The sequence below is a fragment of the Dasypus novemcinctus genome, chromosome 3, assembly GCF_030445035.2.
Source record: "Dasypus novemcinctus isolate mDasNov1 chromosome 3, mDasNov1.1.hap2, whole genome shotgun sequence".
NCBI lineage: Eukaryota > Metazoa > Chordata > Mammalia > Cingulata > Dasypodidae > Dasypus > Dasypus novemcinctus.
Window position 1 is genome coordinate 77140083 of NC_080675.1, and position 20665 is coordinate 77160747.

The following is a 20665-nucleotide window of genomic DNA, read 5'->3' on the forward strand; positions in this document are numbered from 1 at the left end:
AGACTTGGCTTCAACAGAAAGTAGTAGGCAGTGTTCAACCTGAACATTAAAAAAATGTAGAAAATAGTGGCATGTGTTGTATGGTTTTATCTTGAGGGATAGGAAACAATGATTACTTCATTGTAACCAAAACAAATTTATTTTTAGTTTTATTTTTAGTTATTAGTTTTTTCTTTTTAACTCAGTTGGGCAAACTTGTTCTCAAGAGGAACAGAAACTAGAAATTGCCAGGATATACAAGGGAGAGAAAAGATGAAGAAAATGGAGGGAGGGAGAATTACATAGTAGAGGTGGCAGAAGGTGTTGGGTTAACTGTATAGATACACCGACCAGCAGACTGAGGGAGTGAGAGAAGGGGCAGAGGCAAATTAATGGCTGGAAAAAGCTAAACAGAAGGTGCTAGGGAAGAGCCAGGCCTGAAAAGATTTGGTGTTGTCATAGCAACGGGCTCAGCCCTGCTCCCCCCTGAAGCCCATTCAGCTCTGAGCTGCCGGAACACGTTTTTAATTAAAGCGTATAAAAGTTGTTTTGTAAGGACTTCTCCTCATCTGATAGATTTCAAAATGGTTAATCAGGCTTCATCTCCTTTTGATGCTCACAAGAGCATGGAGCTATAGCATGCACAGAAACTCCTGCTGCTGCTGCTGCTACTGAGGGAGTTATCTCTCAATCACACCTAATACCAGAAATGAGCAAGGCATCTAGTTATTTAGAGACACATAAACAGAGAATGCAAATGTGAGTGGGGAGTCCATTTTTATGACTTTGGGTGGAAAAACTAATTTTCTTTGCTCTGGATACTATGGAACTCCATCTTCTGGGTGGCAATTGCCCCTGGTTGATGTTCTGTTTAGCTTTTGAAAACAGCAAGGCCTTTTCTTTTGGGAGACAGTCTAAAACCCCCCAAAAAGTTTCCAAATTATTTGTATAATATCAAATAATATTTAATCTAGAATGGGTATTCCAAGAAAAAAGATTTGTTTATACTGCTCTTATACAACCATCCCATTTTGCTTGAGAGACTAAAAGGATTCTCAATCCTAAATCCTCCATAAATCTCAATGTACAGCAACAGTTGCATTTTGTTCTTTAATCAGATACATGATGTAATAGAAAACAGTATCTTTTGTTGATTCACTAAGCACCTGCTTAGTAGCTGACTTAAATCTTTTCCAGGTTTCTTCATCTTCCTTTCTCCTAAATCTTGCCAGATGATCTTCTTTTTAACTTAACTGAAGAAGAAAAAAAAGATGATTTCTTCTGTGATTCTTTCCTTCCTCTGTCCCATATTCCAACCCAAGATTTCAATTTCTATGCCAATACCCTTCCTTAGGTTTGGAAGAACAAGTTCCTTCCTCCTTTCCAAGACAAACATATCAGCAGGTGTTCTTAACCCTACTGTTGTCTGTTTTTCACTGCTTTGCTAGCATAGTCAAAGTTTCTTTTTCTAATGGCGACTTCTCAATGATCACACATGTAATGGTCACCTCTGTTTTAGGGGGGGAAATTTCCTTAAATTGGCTTTCCTGCCAAATTTTTCAAATGAGTGGTTTTCACCCATAGTCTCTACTTCTCTATAACCTTGCAGTCTGACTTATGACTCAAATTTCTTTCTTGAAGATCATCAGTTTTTCCCTTAGTTCAACTGTCTTTCTTACTTATTTTTTCCCCTGAGTTTCAAATGATCTTAACTGTTCTGAATATTCTTAGCAACGTTAAAACATTCTCCTGGGAAGGACTCCTTGGTACAAGCACTCTACCCTTGACTACTTCTTTATCTCTGGGAAGTCTTCATTTTCTACATCAATCTCCACTATAAACTGAGACTATGTATTGGTCTCTAACATCTGGAAACTGGCTTGGCACATACAGCCAGGCTTTTGTGTTTTTAAGAGCTGGACTGTTACTCACATCTAGGCCTGGGTATTCTCCTGCCAAACATATCTTATGGGACACCAACTTTAGGCAAAGCACTGTAACCATGTAGAAATGAGACAAAAATAAGACCACTTTTTAGTTTGTCAAGTATAGACAAAAACAAAGTTACAACCTGACTTCAAAACATACTATAAAGCTACGGTGGTGAAAACAGCATGGTATTGGCATAAGGAGAGACACATAGACCAATGGAATCGAATTGAAAGCTCTGATATAGAACCTCACATATACAACCACATAATATTCGATAAAGCCACCAAACCCTCTCAACTGGGAGAGAGTGGCCTATTCAACAAATGGTGTCTGGAGAACTGGATAGCCATATGTAGAAGAATGAAAGAGGATTACCATCTCACACCTTATACAAAGATCAACTCAAGATGGATCAAAGACCTAAATATAAGAGCCAGGACCATAAAAACCTTAGAAAGCAGTGTAGGGAAACATCTACAGGACCTTGTAATAGGAAATGGATTTATGAATATCTCACCAAAAGCACGAGCAGCAAAAGAACTAATAGATAAATGGGACTTCCTCAAAATTAAAGCCTTCTGCACCTCAAAGGAGTTTGTCAAGAAAGTAAAAAGGGAGCCCACACAGTGGGAGAAAATATTTGGCAATCATATATCTGATAAGAAACTTATAACTTGCATATATAAAGAACTCCTATATCTTGAAAATAAAAAGATAAACAACCCATTTAAAAAATGGGAAAAAGACTTAAACAGACACTTCTCCGAAGAAGAAATACAAATGGCAAGAAAGCTCATGAAAAAATGTTCCAAATCTCTAGCTATCAGGGAAATGCAAATCAAAACTGCAATGAGATACCATCTTACACCCATAAGATTGGCAGCTATGAAAAAAACAGAAGAATACAAGTGCTGGAGAGGATGTGAAGGAAGGGGAACACTCATCCACTGCTGGTGGGAATGCAGAAGGATCCAACCATTCTGGAGGACAGTATGGCGGTTTCTCAAAAAACTAGCCATAGATATGCCATATGACCCAGCAATACCACTGCTGGGTATATACCCAGCAGAACTGAAAACAAGGACACAAACCGATATATGTACACCAATGTTCATAGCAGCATTGTTCACTATTGCCAAAAGTTGGAATCAACCCAAATGCCCATCAACAGATGAGTGGATCAATAAAATGTGGTATATACACACAATGGAATACTACTCGGCTGTAAGAACAAACACACTACAAACACATGTGATAACATGGATGAATCTTGAGAACCTTCTGTTGAGTGAAGCAACCCAGACATTGAAGGACAAATACTACATGACCTCAATGATATGAAATAAACAAGCTGCCCTAGATAGCAAGAGACTGAACGATAGGCTTACAGGAAATCGGAGGGTGGAGGAAGGATATGAGCTGATGTCTGCAGGGGTGGAATTTAAGACGAGATGGTGGTAAGTATGAACACAAAGAAGAGATAAAAGGGGGGCAAGGGGTTGCCTTTGGTTGGGGCTTTGCGGGTTTGAGGGTGGCTGGGGAGGGATGGATGGGTAACGTTGCCCAAAAGTGGGGGGAGGGAGGGGCAGCATACGAACACAGGAGAGGGTCAGGTGTTGGTGGAGAGTAAAATGCCGAGAAAATCATACCAAAATATAATAAAGAGGGTTACCTGTTTAGAATGCTCGGAGGGGAGGGTCTGATGCAGGACGGGCTCCTGGGGAATGTCTAAATGCTCATTCTGCCAGAGTGGGTGACACCATGGGGTAGAAACCCAAGTAGTGAGAGTGGGGGTGGACCCACATCCTGGGGAGGACTAATGCCATCAAATAGAGGGAACTGTATCCCTCAAGAGAAAGGGTGGCTCCCAGGGCATTGGGGCAGTTGAGCAAGTTAGGCCCTGAACACTATTCCATCTATCTCTGGAAGTGGCTCCTCAGGAAACGGAGGTTGGCTGTCACTGTGGGCACCAAGGTGGAAGGGAAAATGGACGTTAAATGTGTGGAACCAAAGTAAATGGGGGGTAAGAGAGGAGTTTCTTGAGAGTACACAAGGATGGATATAAAACATGTAATATTACACCATAACATATAGGAGATGACAGACTGATAATGTAAACCATAATGTAAAACATAGGATAACTAAAAATGTAAAGAACTGTGTATCCTAAAGTATGCACCATAATGTAAGCACAGATGTCACCTTGTTAGAAAGCTAATGTCTCAGACTCTGTACATCACTTTAAGTAAATATGATATGAATAGGGCGTAAGAGTATCACTGTGGAAGGGAAAAGGTTTTCTGGTGGATGTGTGGGAGTGCTGTATATTATATATATACATTACTGTGGTCTAGGACTCCTGTGAAGAAAAGCGGATTGGGGGGGGGGGAAAAAAAAAAGAAAAAGATAGGATGTGGAATTTTTTCAAGTCAACATTCTTTTTTTTTTTTTTTAAAGATTTATTTATTTATTTAATTCTCCCCCTCCCCTGGTTGTCTGTTCTTGGTGTCTATTTGCTGAATCTTGTTTCTTTGTCCGCTTCTGTTGTCGTCAGCGGCATGGGAAGTGTGGGCGGCATCATTCCTGGGCAGGCTGCTCTTTCTTTTCACGCTGGGCGGCTTTCCTCACGGGCGCACTCCTTGCGCGTGGGGCTCCCCCACGCGGGGGACACCTTTGCGTGGCACGGCACTCCTTGCGCGCATCAGCACTGCGCATGGCCAGCTCCACACGGGTCAAGGAGGTCCGGGGTTTGAACCGCGGACCTCCCATATGGTAGACGGACGCCCTAACCACAGGGCCAAAGTCCGTTTCCCAGTCAACATTCTTTATCTAAGTTCTTTATCTAACTTTATCCAAGTTCTTTATCTATCCTTTAAACCCATCGCTATATGCCATTCCCTAGTAAGGGATCATGACATTATATTGGGCTTCAAATTTCGGGGAGTTCTGGATCACAGAGTGTTTCAACAATGGCAATGGAGGGATACTGGTATGGGATACCAATGACAGGTGATATATGGCTGACAGGGAGCTGTACAGAACATATGTCCAGGGTGCATGGTAATGTTTGGATATACTCATAGTGGCAACAATTAAAAACCACAGTAGGGGGGGTACTGGGTTCCTGGCCAGTGGTGCTCTGTCGTGGTCCCTAGGGGAGCAGCGACAGTCTCCCAGGTACAGCGGCAGGGACCGGGAGGGAGTGAGGGTTCAACAGTGAGCCCCTGATGCTAATGACTATGCTTGTGAGCTGATAAACCTAAAATAAGAACAAGGCCTAGAGCAACATTGTGCCTGGGAATTTCCTCCTGTCAGCCTTCATGTTACTCAAATGTGGCCAGTCTTGAAGCCAAACTCAGCATGTAAATGCAATGCCTTCCCCCCAGCATGGGACATGACACCCGGGGATGAGCCTCCCTGGCAACGAGGGACCACTATCAACTACCAACTGATGATGCAACTGGAAAATGACCTTATACGGAAGGTTCAATGCGGATCAGCAGAATATCCATGTCTACATAAAATACCATGACTTTAAAATGCTGTTTGACCTAAAGTAAGGGGGAAATGGAAAGGAGAAATGAGTTTATATGGCTACGAGTTTCTAAAAAAGAGTCTGGAGGCTGGCAGAAGGATTGCCCTCATGCACAACTGAGCAGAGTCAGAGAGACAGATAAAGCAGATACAACCCCCAGATATTGGTTCCTTTGAGGGCTAAAGAGACCCATGGGAGTTATGGTCATGGCCGATGGGGTTAACTACCAGGGCAGATGGCCCCTCTTTGGAAATGGTGTTTATGTGTGATGAATCTGGACTCAGATGGGATCTCCCTTCATAAGACTTTCATGCTAATGTGCTGGAGGTGCAGTTAATGTTGGGGTTTAAGATATATTTAGGGGATTTGAATCTCTGGACTGACAATGTGATAGCCAGGTCCTGAGCCTCAGCAGACTCCAGCACCTACAATCTGATCTATTGGACTTACCACACTCAGCTAAGATGGAGTTGAAGAAGGACAACCACCACACCATGGAGCCTAGAGTGATTACAACTGAAAATGGGAGGATTGCATCCAGCATCCATGTGGAATCTGAGCCTCCTCTTGACATAGAGGTGCAATGGACACAACCAATCCAGTGACCACATAGAAGAGGTGGCATTGGATTGGGAAAAGTGGACAAGGTGGCTGATGGGTATGGGGAAAGGCAGGAAGAGATGAGAGGTGGAGGCGTCTTTGGGACATGGAGCTGCCCTGGATGGTGCTTCAGAGGTAATCACCGGACATTGTAAATCCTCACAGGGCCCACTGGATGGAATGGAGGAGAGTATGGGCCATGATGTGAACCATTGTCTATGAGGTGCAGAGGTGCCCAAAGATGTACTTACCAAATCCAATGGATGTGTCATGATGATGGGAACGAGTGTTGTTGGGGGGGGGAGAGGGGGTGGGGTGGGGTTGAATGGGACCTCACATATATATATATATATTTTAATATTTATTTATTATTATTATTTTTTAATTACATTAAAAAAATATATGAGGTCCCATTCAACCCCACCGCCCCCGCCCCCCACTCCCCCCACAGCAACACTCTCTCCCATCATCGTGATACATCCATTGCACCTGGTAAGTTCATCTCTGAACATCACTGCACCCCATAGTCAATGGTCCACATCATAGCCCAGACTCTCTCACGTTCCATCCAGTGGGCCCTGGGGGGATCTACAGTGTCCCGTAATTGTCCGTGAAGCACTATCCAGGACAACTATTTTTAATGTAATATTATTACAAAGTCAATAAAAAAAAATAAAAAAAAACCCAAAAAACAAAAAACAAAGTTACATGCAAATCACTAAAATACCAAACATTCAACCATCCTACCAATATGAATTATGTTGCCTCTTTACAAATTAAAACTTTAGACTTAACTCCAATCTATTCTCCTAGACAAAATTTATTAAGGTATCAAATCATAGAATCACCCCTGTAGCAGTTTGATATTGTTTATGAATTCCAAAAACAGACATTGGATTACGTTTGTAAATTGTCTGTCTGAGGTTTCACTTTTTGATTAAATTATGATCAGGGCTTTTATTGGACCACGTCAGTAGAGTGTTGAATCCCTGCCCCTTGGTGGGTGGGGACACATAGATAAAAACACGGCAAAGGACAGAGTTGGGAGTTGTGGATGCTGGAACCCCAGGAACTAAACACACAGGAGAAGAACACAGAGGAATAGAGATGGCTCCTTAGACACAGCAGAGATGAAGAGAGATGAGCTGTTTGCCTGAGAGTTCACAGCTGGCCTTGTAGAGGGAGCAGAGCAGCTGAGCCTGGAGAGAATCCACCCCCGGGGGAGCAAGACAAAGCCTAGAGAGCCTCATAGTCCACAGCTGGCCTTGTGGAGAAAACAGAGCAGTTGAGCCCAGAGAGAAACGAGCCTGGGAGAGAGATGAGACTTGTCCCAGCTGCAGCTGAGATTGGAAGAAGCTGGGACCATGGAGCCTCAGGAGGAGAAAGGCTGAATCCTCACAGCCTTTGCCTGTCATCTTGCTCCAACACATGGCAACAGACTTTGGTAAGGGAAGTAACTTATGCTTTATAGTCTCCTGACTGTAAGATTCTGTCCCAAATAAATACCTTTATAAAAACCAATAGATTTCTGATATTTTGCATCAGCAGCCCTTTGGCTGACTAACACAACCCCCATGTCTTGACAGCATCCAATCTGAAGTCCCACTTTCTTGAGCCCTCCTTGCAGTCACCTAACACAAGCCCCAAATCCATAATAAGTCCTTTCTACCTCTTTCTTAATGAAATGCCCCACAATTTCCCATAGTATCTGGTCTCCCTTATTTGCAATGAGCAATAAATCTAACTTGTTCAGCTACACATAGATCCCTGGTACTCTTGGGCTAGAGAACATTGAAAGGCCCTTTGTTCCTTTGTCTCATGGCTTGAACGATCATGTATCAAGGTAAAAGTCCACCCCTGTCTTCTAACACAAACTCCTGTCTTATATCTAGACCTGCCTACAAGGTATTTCCATAAATATACAATATATTTAAATTAAAACAACTAGATTTCCTCAGTAATCAGGCACCCCTCCTAAATTCTAATCATAGCCCTCATCAACTCCATTCATTTTACTATTGCCAATTAATTAATATGCTCCCCACCACCCAATACCCCAATTTTCCCTTCCTTGTCATTCAGAAGTCACAATTTTAGTCCACAGCATCCTCAGCTATCTGTTGAAATAGCTTCCAGACTCTCTCTGACCAATTCTTTATCTACACCATTTCTAAGCGAATATTTCTGAAAAACAGCTGCAACGAACTCAAACAAGTCATAATCTTTTGAAGCCAGAGCTTTTGACAGCAGTAAAATTAGTAATTATATATGAATAAATAACATGATTTTCCCACTTTATAAAATATAATGCCACTTTAGGCTGCACACATGGAATAGGGAAAACAAGACTGCCCTGGTCACTACAGGATTGCATTTCACGTTGGGATCTATATTTTGAAAAACAGAGAGAAAGTAAGGTACATTTAGAAGAGAAGATTCTGGATATGGATGAGAAATGATCCTTGTCTTGTGAAGGATGGTTTGGACTGGGGATGTTTGTCTACAGAATAAAAAAAAAAAAATCTATTACAGTTGGAGGCTATTATAGTTACTTTCAAGCCATGTGTGAGAGGGATTAGAATCATTTATTGCATGGAATTGTAGAGGGCAGAATTAGGGCTAGAGAGTAGAAATTAGAAGATTACATATTACAGCTTAATACAAAGACATTTGTAACATGGTTACCTCTGGAAGTAGTGAGCTTCTCAACATTGAATGTTCAGATGTAGACTAGATGACCACTTGGATAACCATTTCTAAGGGGAAGTTTACTCCAGGGCTAACTATTAGGGCCTACAGAGTCAATCCTTCACCACAAATTTGTGCTATATTTAACAGATTTAATAGATATGTTTCTATTATTATTTTTTAAACAGTCAATAATAATTTATCCTATCTTATATATTTGCCCTTTTTGGTGCTCTCATTCTTTTCTATACTACCATATTTCCCTCTGTGATCACTTTCCTTTGCTAATCAACACCCTTTAGAATTTCCTTAGTATAGGTCTGATTGTGATATTATTCTCTCATTTTTTTTTTTTTTTTTTTTGGCTGGGTATTTAATTCTACGTTGTTGAATTTTTCTTTCCAGCACTATTTTTCTACTGTGGTTTCTGTTATTTCTCTGAGAACCCAGCTGTCAGTCTTATTATTGCTATTGCTAAATTGCTAAATTGCTATTGCTAAAAGTAATATTTCTTTTATCCAGATATATATATATATGTCTTTTATCCAGATATATATTTATATGTCTTTGTCTGATAGTTCCAAAATCTGCACCATCTCTGGATCTTCTTCTGGTGACTACTTTATTGTTTTAAATATGTCATTTTTCCCTAATTTTTAATGTATCTGGTAAGGTTTTTATTAAATGCCAGATATTGTGTGTAAAAGACAGTAGAGACTGAGGTACTTCTGTCAGGCTGTTAGTGCAGGGATTTGAATCCATTTAGTCGTTTTTTGCAGTGAATTGTGTTTTATTGTACCACAGCCTTGAAATTACTCCAGTGGTAGACTGGACAACCACTACCTAGTATCTAGTTTGAGGTCTGGAGTGCTGGAGGATTTCTTTCAGTTCCCCTGCTCCCCACTCAGATTTCAGCAGGTTCTGCATGCCTGCAGCACAGAGGAAGTCTCTCTCTACATTCTTATTCCTCCCCCAGCAGTAGACTGCTTTTACCTTTTAATTCCTAATACCCATGGTGGGGGCAGGAGAACGGTTTCTTAGTTCTGCTCCAATCTCAGTCTTAGGCTGGCCCTGTGCGCCTGAGCCTCAGGAGTAGGATTTTCTATGTTCCTTCCCCTCCTTTTCCAGTGGCAGATAGTGTCTGCCTCCCACTCAGTGCAGGGGTTCTTACCTTTTTTTTTTTTTTTAATAAACAACTCTCAGCTCTTTTTTTTTTTTAAGATTTATTTTATTTATTTCTCTCCCTTCCCCCCCAACCACCCCCCAGTTGTCTGTTCTCTGTGTCCATTTGCTGCCATGTTCTTTTCTGTCCGCTTCTGTTGTTGTCAGCGGCATGGGAATCTGTGTTTCTTTTTGTTGTGTCATTTTGTTGCGTCTGCTCTCTGTGTGTGCAGCGCCATTCTTGGGCAGGCTGCACTTTCTTTTGCACTGGGCAACTCTCCTTACAGGGTGCACTCCTTGGGCTTGGGGCTCCCCTATGCGGGGGACACCCCTGCGTGGCATGGCGCTCCTTGCGCACATCAGCACTGCGCATGGGCCAGCTCCACACGGGTCAAGAAGGCCTCGGGTTTGAACTGTGGACTTCCCATGTGGTAGATGGACGCCCTGCCCACTGAGCCAAGTCTGCTTCCCATTCTTACCATTTTTTGTTCCACTTTGCCAGTCAGGTAAAATGAATACTACTGTAATTTTTTATTGCTTACATTCATAAGTGAAGGAAATGCTAGATTTCAGTTAGAGATCAGAGAAAATAAAGATAATAAGTTGATTTTTAAAAATTCAAGCTCACAGACCCCTGGTTAAGAACCCCTGGTCTAGAGCACAGGCAGGTTCCCTGCATTTTCCTCCAAACTCTATCTTGAATTTGTGTAGGTATCTTGGGTGTGAATGGTTTCTTGCCCCTTCCCAAGTATCAGTCAACCATTGCCTGGGACTAGGGGGTGGGATGGTTCCTGTCCTTCCCCCAGTGGTATACAGCTTTTATCAGGTCCAAGAAGTTTCTGGTCCAAGGTATATGTAGATTTATTGCCTCTCTCCACATGGTATGTGGATTTTGCTTCTTACCAGTGGAGGGTCTAGAGTTCAGGTGGATTTTAATGCCCTTTCCTAGCTGCAGTCAATCATCGCTTTGCATTCATAAAGGGTCTGCAACATGAATGAACTTCTCCAGGTATTCTTGCTCTACCTTCAAACTTTGGCAGGCCTTGCACATCTGTGCCACTGAGGGCTATTCTCTCAGGTTCCTGCCCTTCTCTCAGTCTTATGAGTACCTGGTAGAGACCCATGAAAAATACTGAGATGTATGTGCACACATCCCTTGTGTTCTGGGACTACAGGGATTCTGAACTGTCATGCTAACCCACACATGGCCTTTAAGGTTTGTTAGAGTTTCTTGTTGTTGTTGTTAAAGTTTTAATCTTTTTTTTTTGTGTCTTAACTGCTTTATGGCTACTACCTCTTTCTCCCATGCTCTGCCAAAGATGAAACAGTTCATATAAAGTGTCTTATTTCACCTCAGAGGAGCTCATTCTTTGGGATTTAGTTTACCTGCTTGTCTTGTGATTTCAGCTTTCTCATGAGCTCAAAAATTATGACCTTGTAGATAATCCAGGTTTTTTCTCCTTGTTAAAGTGGCATGACAGTCTCTTGTGATTTTCTATAGCCTAAGTGTAGTGGTGATTTCTTTCTGGTTGTTTATAAGATTTCTCTGTTTATCTTTGTATTTCAGCAGTTGCATTAAGATGTGCCTGGTTTTCTTTATATATATCTTGTTTGGATTTTTAAAAAAATTGAACCTGGGACCTTGCATGTGGGAAGCCAGTGCATTGGCTCCCCTGAGTTGGTCTTTTCATTTGTTTGTTGTGTGTGTTTATTTTGGAGGCACCAGGAACTAACCTGGGACCTCTTATATGGGAAGCAGGTGCTCAACTGCTCAAGCCATATCCACTCCCTTGTTTGGATTTGTAGAGTCTCTTGTATTGGTGGCATGGTATCATTCATCAGTTTTTGAAAATTCTTGGTCAATATTACTACAAATATTGACTTTAACTCCATTTTCTCTCTTCTGAGATTCCAGTTACACTTATGTTAGGTCATTTCACCATGTCTCATATGTCTTCATATGTTATGCTTTGTCCATTCTTTTTCCTTTCTCCTCTTCAATTAGGATATTTTCTACTGGCCTTTCTTTAAGTTCACTAATTCTCTTTTCTGCTGGGTCTAATATACTAAACTATCTATTGAATTCTTAACTTTAGTCCATATGTATTTCAGTTCTAAGTTTTCCATATATTCCTTTTAAATATCAATCTTCTTGAACATATTTGATCATAATTATTTTAAAGCCTGTGTCTGTTAACTCCAATATCTGAGGTCACTTGAGGGTCTGTTTCTATTGTCTGGTTGTTTTTTTCCTCTTCATTTTCATCATTGGTTTTATTTCCAGGCATGTCTGAAAATTTTTAATTGATTCTGAAATTTGCATAAGTGAAGTACTATGGATTCTAGCTAATATTGTCTTCTTATATAGATAATTTAATTTTGTTTTGATGACAGAGTTTGGGAAGATCACCTCGATGTAATTGAGGCTGGTCTATTTACAATTTGGTCTTATTCCTGTGACATAGCCTTTACAGGCTCTAAATCAAAAGCTTATTCTTACTTCTTTTTGGTGTGAATTGTTCTCCAAATTTTGTTTCTCTAGAAAATTCTCTTCTAGGTTTTTCATTTTCTTAGGAAGTGCTTTTTATTTGGTTTCTCTGTGTTTTTTCCTGGGTCCAGCAGTTTAGAGATAAGAAAATGCCTTGAGGGAAAATTGTACATAGAATGTTGGTCTCAACTGTCTGCAGTCTCTTTTTCCAGATCTTGGTCCCTCATGTCATAGTTGCTTAATTTACTCATGAACTCCATTATGAGCATACCAGACCACTGCAATAAAGCAAATTTTGCAATAAAGCAAGTTACATGAATTTTTTGGTTTCCCAGTGCATATAAAAGTAATGTTTATACTGTACTGAAATCTAATGCTAAGTGTGAAATAGCATTATGTTTAAAAAACAATGTACATACCTTAATTTAAAAAAAAACTTTATTGCAAAAAATACTAACCATCACCTAAACTTGAGCAAGCTGTAATATTTTTTGCTGGTGGAGGGTTTTGTCTTGATGTTCATGGCTGCTGACTGATTAGGGTGGTGGTTGCTGAAGGTTTAGGTGGCTGTTACAATTTCTTAAAATAAGACAACAATGAAGTTTGCCACATTAATTGACTCTTCCTTTCACAAAAGATTTCTCTGTAGCATGCTCTGATGTTTAACAGTATTTTACCCAGAGTACAACTTCTTTCAAAGTTGGAGTCAATCCTCTCAACTTCTGCCACTGATTTATCAACTAAATTCATGTAATATTCTAAATATTTTATTGTCATTTCAACAGTGTTCACAGCCTGTTCACCAGGAGTAGATTCTAGCTCAAGAAACCACTTTTTTTGCTCATTCATAAGAAGCAACTTCTCCATTCAAGATCGATCATGAGATTGCAGCAATTTAGTAACATCTTTTTTTAAAGATTTATTTATTTGTTTGTTTATTTCTCTCCCCTTCCCCCTCCCCCCCAGTTGTCTGCTTTTTGTGTCCATTAACTGTGTTCCTCTGTGACCGCTTCTATCCTTATCAGTGCAACGGGAATCTGTGTTTCTTTTGGTTGCGTCATCTTGTTCTGTCAGCTCTGTGTGTGTGTGGTGCCATTCTTGAGCAGGCTGCACTGTCTTTCACGATGGGCAGCTCTCCTTATGGGGCGCACTCCTTGCACGTGGGGCTCCCCTATGTGAGGGACACCCCTGTGTGGCACGGCACTCCTTGCGCGCATCAGCACTGCACATGGGCCAGCTCCACACAGGTCAAGGAGGCCTGGGGTTTGAACCATGGACCTCCCATTGCATAGGTGGATACCCTATCCATTGGGCCAAGTCCGCTTCCCTCAGTCACATCTTTTGGCTCTACTGCTAATTCTATTTCTCTTTCTATTTACACCACATCTGCAGTTACTTTCTCCACTAAAAATTGAACCCCTCAAAGTTATCCATGAGTCTTGGAATCAACTTCTTCCAAACTCCTTTTAATGTTGATATTTTGATCTCCTCCCATGAATCATGGAAGTCTTTAATGGCATCTAGAATGGTGAATCCTTACCGGAATGTTTTCAATTTACTTTGCTGAGATCCATCAGAGGAATTACTGTCTATAGCAGTTATAGACCTGCAAAATGTATTTCTTAAAGAATTAGACTTGAAAACTGAAATGACTACTTGATCCATGGGCTGCAGAATGGATGTTGTGTTAGCAGGTATAGCAGTTTGATATTGTTTATGAATTCCAAAAATAGATATTAAATTGTGTTTGTAAACTGTTCTGTTTCTCTGGATATATTAGATTGCATTGTCGATGAGCAGTAATATTTCAAAAGGAATTTTTTTCTGAGAAGTAGATGTCAATCATGAACTTCAAATATTCAGCATACCATGTGGTAAACAGCTGTGTTGTCATCCAGGCTTTTTTTCATCCAGAATAGATTAAGCATAATTCTTAAGGGTCCTAGGAATTTCAGAATGGAAAATGAACATTGGCTTCTCCTTAAAGTCACTAGCTGCATTAGACCCTAACAAGAGAGTCAGTCTCTCCTTTAAAGCTTTGAAGCCAGGTATTGACTCCTCCTTTCTAGCTAGGAAAGCCCTACATAGCATATTCTTCCCATATAAGGCTGTTTCATCCACATTGAAAATCTGTTGTTTAGTGTAGCCACCTTCATCAATTATCTCAGCTAGATCTTCTGGATAACTTGCTGCAGCTTCTACATCAGCATTTGCTGTTTCACCGTGCACTTCCATGTTATAGAGATGACTTGTTTCCTTAAACCTCAAGAACCAACTTCTGCTAACTTCAAATTTTTCTTCTGCAGCTTCCTCATCTCTCTCAACCTGTACATAATTGAAGAGTTAGGGTCTTGCTCTGAATTAGGCTTTGGCTTAAGGGAATATTATGGTTGGTTTGATCTCCTATCCAGACCATTAATGCTTTCCCCATATCAGCAGCAAGGTTGCTTTGCTCTCTTATCATTAGCGTGTTTACTCGAGTAGCACTTTTAATTTCCTTCAAGAACTTTTCCTTTGCTTTCACAGCTTGGCTGTTTGGCCCAAGAGGCCTAGCTTTTGACCTTTCTTGGCTTTTGACATTACTTTCACACTAAGCTTAATCATTTCTAGCATTTGCTTTAAAGCTAAAGACATTCTACTTTTCCTTTTACTTAAGCACTTAGAGTCCATTGCAGGTTTATTAACTGGCCTAATTTCAATATTGTTTTGTCTCAGGGAATCTGGAAACCTGAGGAGAGGAAGAGATATGAGGTATAGCCAGTCCATGGAGCAGTCAGAAAATACACATTTATTAAGTTCTTGGTCTTACATGGGCCCAGCTCAAGGCACCCCAAAATAATTTCCAGAGTAGCATCAAAGACTGCTGGTCACAGATCATCATAACAGATATAATAATAATAAAAGTTTGAAATATTGCAAGAATTACCAAAATGTGGCACAGAGACATGAACTGAGAACTTGGCTGTTGGAAAATGGTACGAATAGACTCACACAATGGAGGGTTGCTACAAACCTTCAATTTATAAAAAGTGCAGGATCTGCAAGCACAATAAAACCCAAGTGCAGTAAAATGAGGTATGCCTGTATGGTTTCCCTAGTTCAGTAAAACTGGCACAAACTGCAGGATGCTGCCTTTGTTATGCAAATGAAGAGCTAACCTCAAAATGTTTTTCTTCTCTCTAGGATCTTGGCCAGCAGATCCTGGTTGTGCTGGTTGCTCTTCGGTGCCATCAGATTTTGTTTTGTTTTGCTTTGTATTTGTCCAAGTTTTATAATTATTTTCAGTGAGTGGGTTAATCTGATCCTAGCCACTCTGTCTTATCCAGAGGCAGAAGAGGTTTCATTATTATGTTCTAAACCTGAATCTCTGCCTGTCAAGTCTTGGTGATTGTCATGAAATCCTCTTGAATACCTTGTGTTCAAACCTCAAACTCACTTTCTTTCCCATATTTTATGGGTTGATATATAATTGATGTCATAATTATAGTAGTATTTATTTATTTATTTTAAATTTTTATTCTGGTAACATATATACAACCTAAAATTCCTCCTTCTAACCACATTCAAATATACAATGCAGCACTGTTAATTTCATTCTCAATGCTATGCTGCCATCATCATTATCGATTGTCAAAATGTTTCCATCATCCCAAACAGAAGCTCTGTATCAGTTAAGCATTAATTCCCTATTTTCTACCTGCTCCCTAGATGCAGTAACCTATGTTTTAGTACAAGGGTTTTTAACAAGGTATCTGTAAGCTTGAATTGAAATTAAAAAGAACACATTATTGTGAGGACATGTTGGTGCAGGTGTGATATATTTGTTAAATAATACAAAGTATGGTGTTGATTTAGTAAGGGGTCTGTGGCTTTCACCTGATTTGCAAAGGGGTCTGTGGAACAAAAAGGTTAAGAACTCCTGTAACCTACTTTCTGATTATGAATTTGCATATCCTAATTAATAAGTGAGAACATACAGTATTTTCCTCTCGTGTCTGGCTTATTTCACTCAACATGTTTTTTTCAAGGTTCATCCATGTTGACAGATGTATTAAAACTTCATTTTTTACAGCTGAATAATATTCCATTGTATGTGTATACCACATTCGGTTTTTCCATTTATCTGTTGTTGAACACGTTGGTTGTTTCCATCTTTAGGCAATTGTGAATAATGCTTCTATGAACATTGGTGAGCAAATATCTGTTTGAGTCCCTGCTTTTAATTCTTTTGGTTATATTCCTAGAAATGGGATTGCTAGGTAATATGGTAATTCTGTAGCATTTATTTTTTAATAAACTTTGATTGACTAAAAAGATCACTTGGTTTATGTCGTGATTCTGAAAGAGTTGAGACCTGGGTATTACTTGTTCTAGTATGTTTGTCTTAACTTGAATGTAAAGGCAGGAAACTACAGATTAACGTTATGAACAAACCCTCACATGTAGAGTATAGATCAGATCACAGGATTCCTATTGGAGTTTACAGATTTTGGATTAGATAACGTCCTTATAATGTTCTTGCCTCACAGAGAGGCAAATTGTACAAATATATATTTAATTCAAATTAATACAGTAGTTGGAGTAATATATAGAAAATAACTGTGATAAATGAATCTAGGTTAATCAGAAAACTCTCCTGCAGACAGATTTTAAGCTGGGTTCTAGATAGCTGGAAATAGGTAGCAAGTTGTGCTGGTTGAAGCGAAGAGTTACAATGTTCTAGAGATAAAGGACATTTTGTTGGCAAATAGAAGATGGGAGGTTAAGGAAGAAGTGGAAGTGTGTTAGTTTTAAATAGTTTTATAATGTCCAGTGAAGCAATCAACAGAAGGTAAGAAATCTGAAAAGAAATAGAATCTGAGTCTGTGTTCAAAGCTAACACACATAGGATGGATTGAAAGAGGGAAGTGGCTGGAGCTAAGTGAACTTTTTAAGGTGGAAGTTGTAGTATGGTCAACAGCTAAGTAAGGTGGTAATAGGCATAACGTGGAAAGATTTGATGAATACTTTAACTTCCCGAATCTCTCAGTGGAAATCATGGAGCTGAGGATAAATACAGGGAAGTTGAATATATATTTTTCCAGTAACATTTTAAGCTGAAAAAGTGATACAACTAGAATCTTCAAGTGCTAAATCTCTTGTTGGAAGGATTCCTGTTACTGAGATGGTATAAGGGGTATGCAATTTATTCACTGACACTCAACAAAAAAATCCATTACTATCATTGGCACTTTATTGGGCTAGACAATGTGTAATTCATTATTAAATCTCTTCAGGAACAGCAAGAAAAGTAGAAGGCAATTCTTTGGAAAAAATAGTCTTGATTCAGTCTCCATTTCAACATCTCTTATTCATCTCAATTCACTTTAATCTGGCTTCTCTCTCTTATTCAGCAGAAATAGCTCCCATGGCACTTAGTGCAAATACCATCTCCTCTGGCAAGCCTTCCTTAATGTTATAGCTAGTGCATGGTGCCTTTTTACCTGTCCTGCCAAAGTACTTTTTATCTACCACTATTATGGTAGCTAACATACTGTATTATAATTGTTTACAGCTATGACATTTCCTCTGGACTGTGATTTTCATGAGCATAGAGACTATGTCTTAGTCATCTTTGTATCCCCAGCACCTGGTATGGTGTTGCCTAAGTTGCTGGTTAAAAATAAACACATAAATAAGTGCACACCAACCTCTATTATCATTTTCAATCCTCTCTTCAAGAATACTTTTAGAAAAAATACTAAAAACTCCAAATATAATCAGAATATAAAATGTCCTCTGAGGACTTCCAAATATAATCAGAATATTAACATTTCATCTTAAATCACTACTTTTGCCTAATTGTAAGCCACTAAACAATTAATACATCAGAACAGCTTATACATTATAGAATTGGTCCTCACTCTATTGCTCCAGTTATCCATATTCTCCTGACTCTACTGTATTGCAATTTCATTGGGAGAGACTATTTTGATTTAACTTAAATATTTTTGAGTGTCTCCTTTGCTCAACATGTTCTAGTTAGCCAGAAATTCAAAGATAATCAATAATCAATAAAAATAAATACCTTCTATGAACATTTCATCCATAATATCTAATTTTATCAATTTTATCTAACATTTTTATCTAGTAATATAACTCATGGTCAATAAAGATAACACGAAAAGACCAAACTTTTCACTTTTTTCACTTTTGTCTACAGTGTTATATACATACATACACACATTTAATCTCTCTAATCCGGTTTTGCAAACACTTCGTGATTTACCAACATCAATAATTTTGGCAGTTTGGAGTTATTTTTAGTTCTTCCTCACCTTTTAGCTCTCATGAATGAATGATATAACTAAACAGGCATCTATATATGTCATGAAGATAATCATCCAAAATCAACCACAGAACAGTTTGGGGGCAGTATTAGGTAAGGTAATAGAGTTACAGGGCTATTATCTCTTAAGGAAGGTTGTATTAAACTAGTATCTAAAGCAGTGCAAAGTCCAAGAGAACCAAGAATTTAGAGTCTGACAGATAAAGTATTCCAAAAGTCAGATCATTATTTCATCCATTTAAGTTTATAATTTCCATGAAGAAATAAGATACATATTATAAATTTAAATAACAATGACAGCATATAATCAAGTTCTAACAAGTGGTGGAGACTGAGCCTTATAGATACTCATATAGGGTTACTTAGGGTGGAATAAATAAATGTAGGTGGGGTTGAGGTGGAGAACTATGATACACTTATTTGGTATTATTCGTGATATAATGAATCATTACATCCATATTTTTAAACATATCTACCAAACTAATTTCTATATTATTGTTTCAATGTTATACACTATGAGATAAAGAAATATGTGACCAAAAGAAACTGTGAATGTTTTGTTAAGTTTATTTATTTATTTTTTGCCAAGAAATTTTAAATTTAAAAATACTGAAGATTGTTATTTTGGGGAGAAGGTTGAGTGCAAGATCCATTTTAAAAGCATGTGCATATTTTAAACAAAATAACTGTGTTGCTAAGCTTATATTTGGGTTTAAATTATGATTTTCCTTAAAGTAACAAAAAACCAATAAAGTGGGAGTGGATGTAGTTCAAGTGTTTAAGTGCCTGCTTCCCATGGAGGATGTCCTGGGTTCGAACCCCAGCACCTCCTAAAAACAAAAATGAAAGAACTCTCATTGGGGAGCTGATGTAGTTCAGTGATTGACCACCTATTTTCCACTTATGAGGTCCTGGGTTCATTCCCAGATAACTCCTTAAAAAAGAGAAGGAAAATCATTTGGCTGCTGATAAGTTTGTTGGTAGATGGTATTAAAGACATTTTAAACATTCATGTAAGAAATAATTTTTAAAGTGTAATATTAAAATGTTTTCTTTTTGAAATATTTTCTTTAGTGCTTACAAACTGTGATCATAGGATAGCAGCAATGGAGCTTTTGCTTTTGAAAAGGAGCACTGGAGCATCCATGGCTTTAGGGACATGGGAAGCATTACAAAGACTTTACAAACAGACCAAAAGAAAAAAAGAGGTAAAAAATTGGTCTTTCAAGATAGCACCTCACCATGATTCCTAATGTAAGTTTTCTGACATCTAATTGTTCTTTACTTGTCACAAAGTGTGCACTATACTTATGTGACAATGTTTGCTAGTAAGAGAACCTTACAGATGGTGTTTTAGGAAATTAAATATTTAGGAAATAAAAATTCTTTATAATATACCACTTGTTAAAACAAAAAAATGGACATTGAAAATGTGTAAGTATAAACTGGCTATGTTTTATTGAATTTTAAAGAAATCAGAATAATGTTTTACATAAAACCACTTATTATTAAAAGCAAAGTATAATTGTTTGCCACAATTATTTTAATGCACTGTTCTTCTAAGATAAACTTTTGTAAACTCAGGAAGGCAGAGTTTGGAATTCGAAGAGTTAAAAAACATGAAGCAACAGTAACGCCATTTAGATAAGGGGATGGAGGGGTGGAGCAAGGGAACAATACACTAAAGTGCTTTTCTTTCACAGATCTTGGTTCAAATTAAGGTTAAATTCCAAAGGAGGATGTGTTTTTCCCCATATAGAGTCTTAAAGGACATGCCTTTGTTTCCAACTTCCCAGAGAAGATATATGTTAACACAAACAAAGCATTTCATAATAAATTTAACTTTTATAGAGTGACTAATGCCCTGTGGAGATAAGGCAGAGTTTCAGTCACCTGTGTTTAATCCAGGCTGAAGAAATTATGCCAAGGGCACACTCACAAAACTTTATTCCTT

General features: G+C 38.8%; 1 protein-coding gene and 1 pseudogene across 1 annotated transcript in view; both read right to left on the minus strand.

The window, feature by feature from the left end:
- The window catches only part of TTC6 (tetratricopeptide repeat domain 6), a 377901-nt gene that overhangs the window by 353448 nt on the left and 3788 nt on the right, over positions 1 to 20665 (minus strand). The window lies entirely within an intron of this gene.
- LOC139437652 (tigger transposable element-derived protein 1-like) lies at positions 12073 to 15053 on the minus strand (annotated as a pseudogene).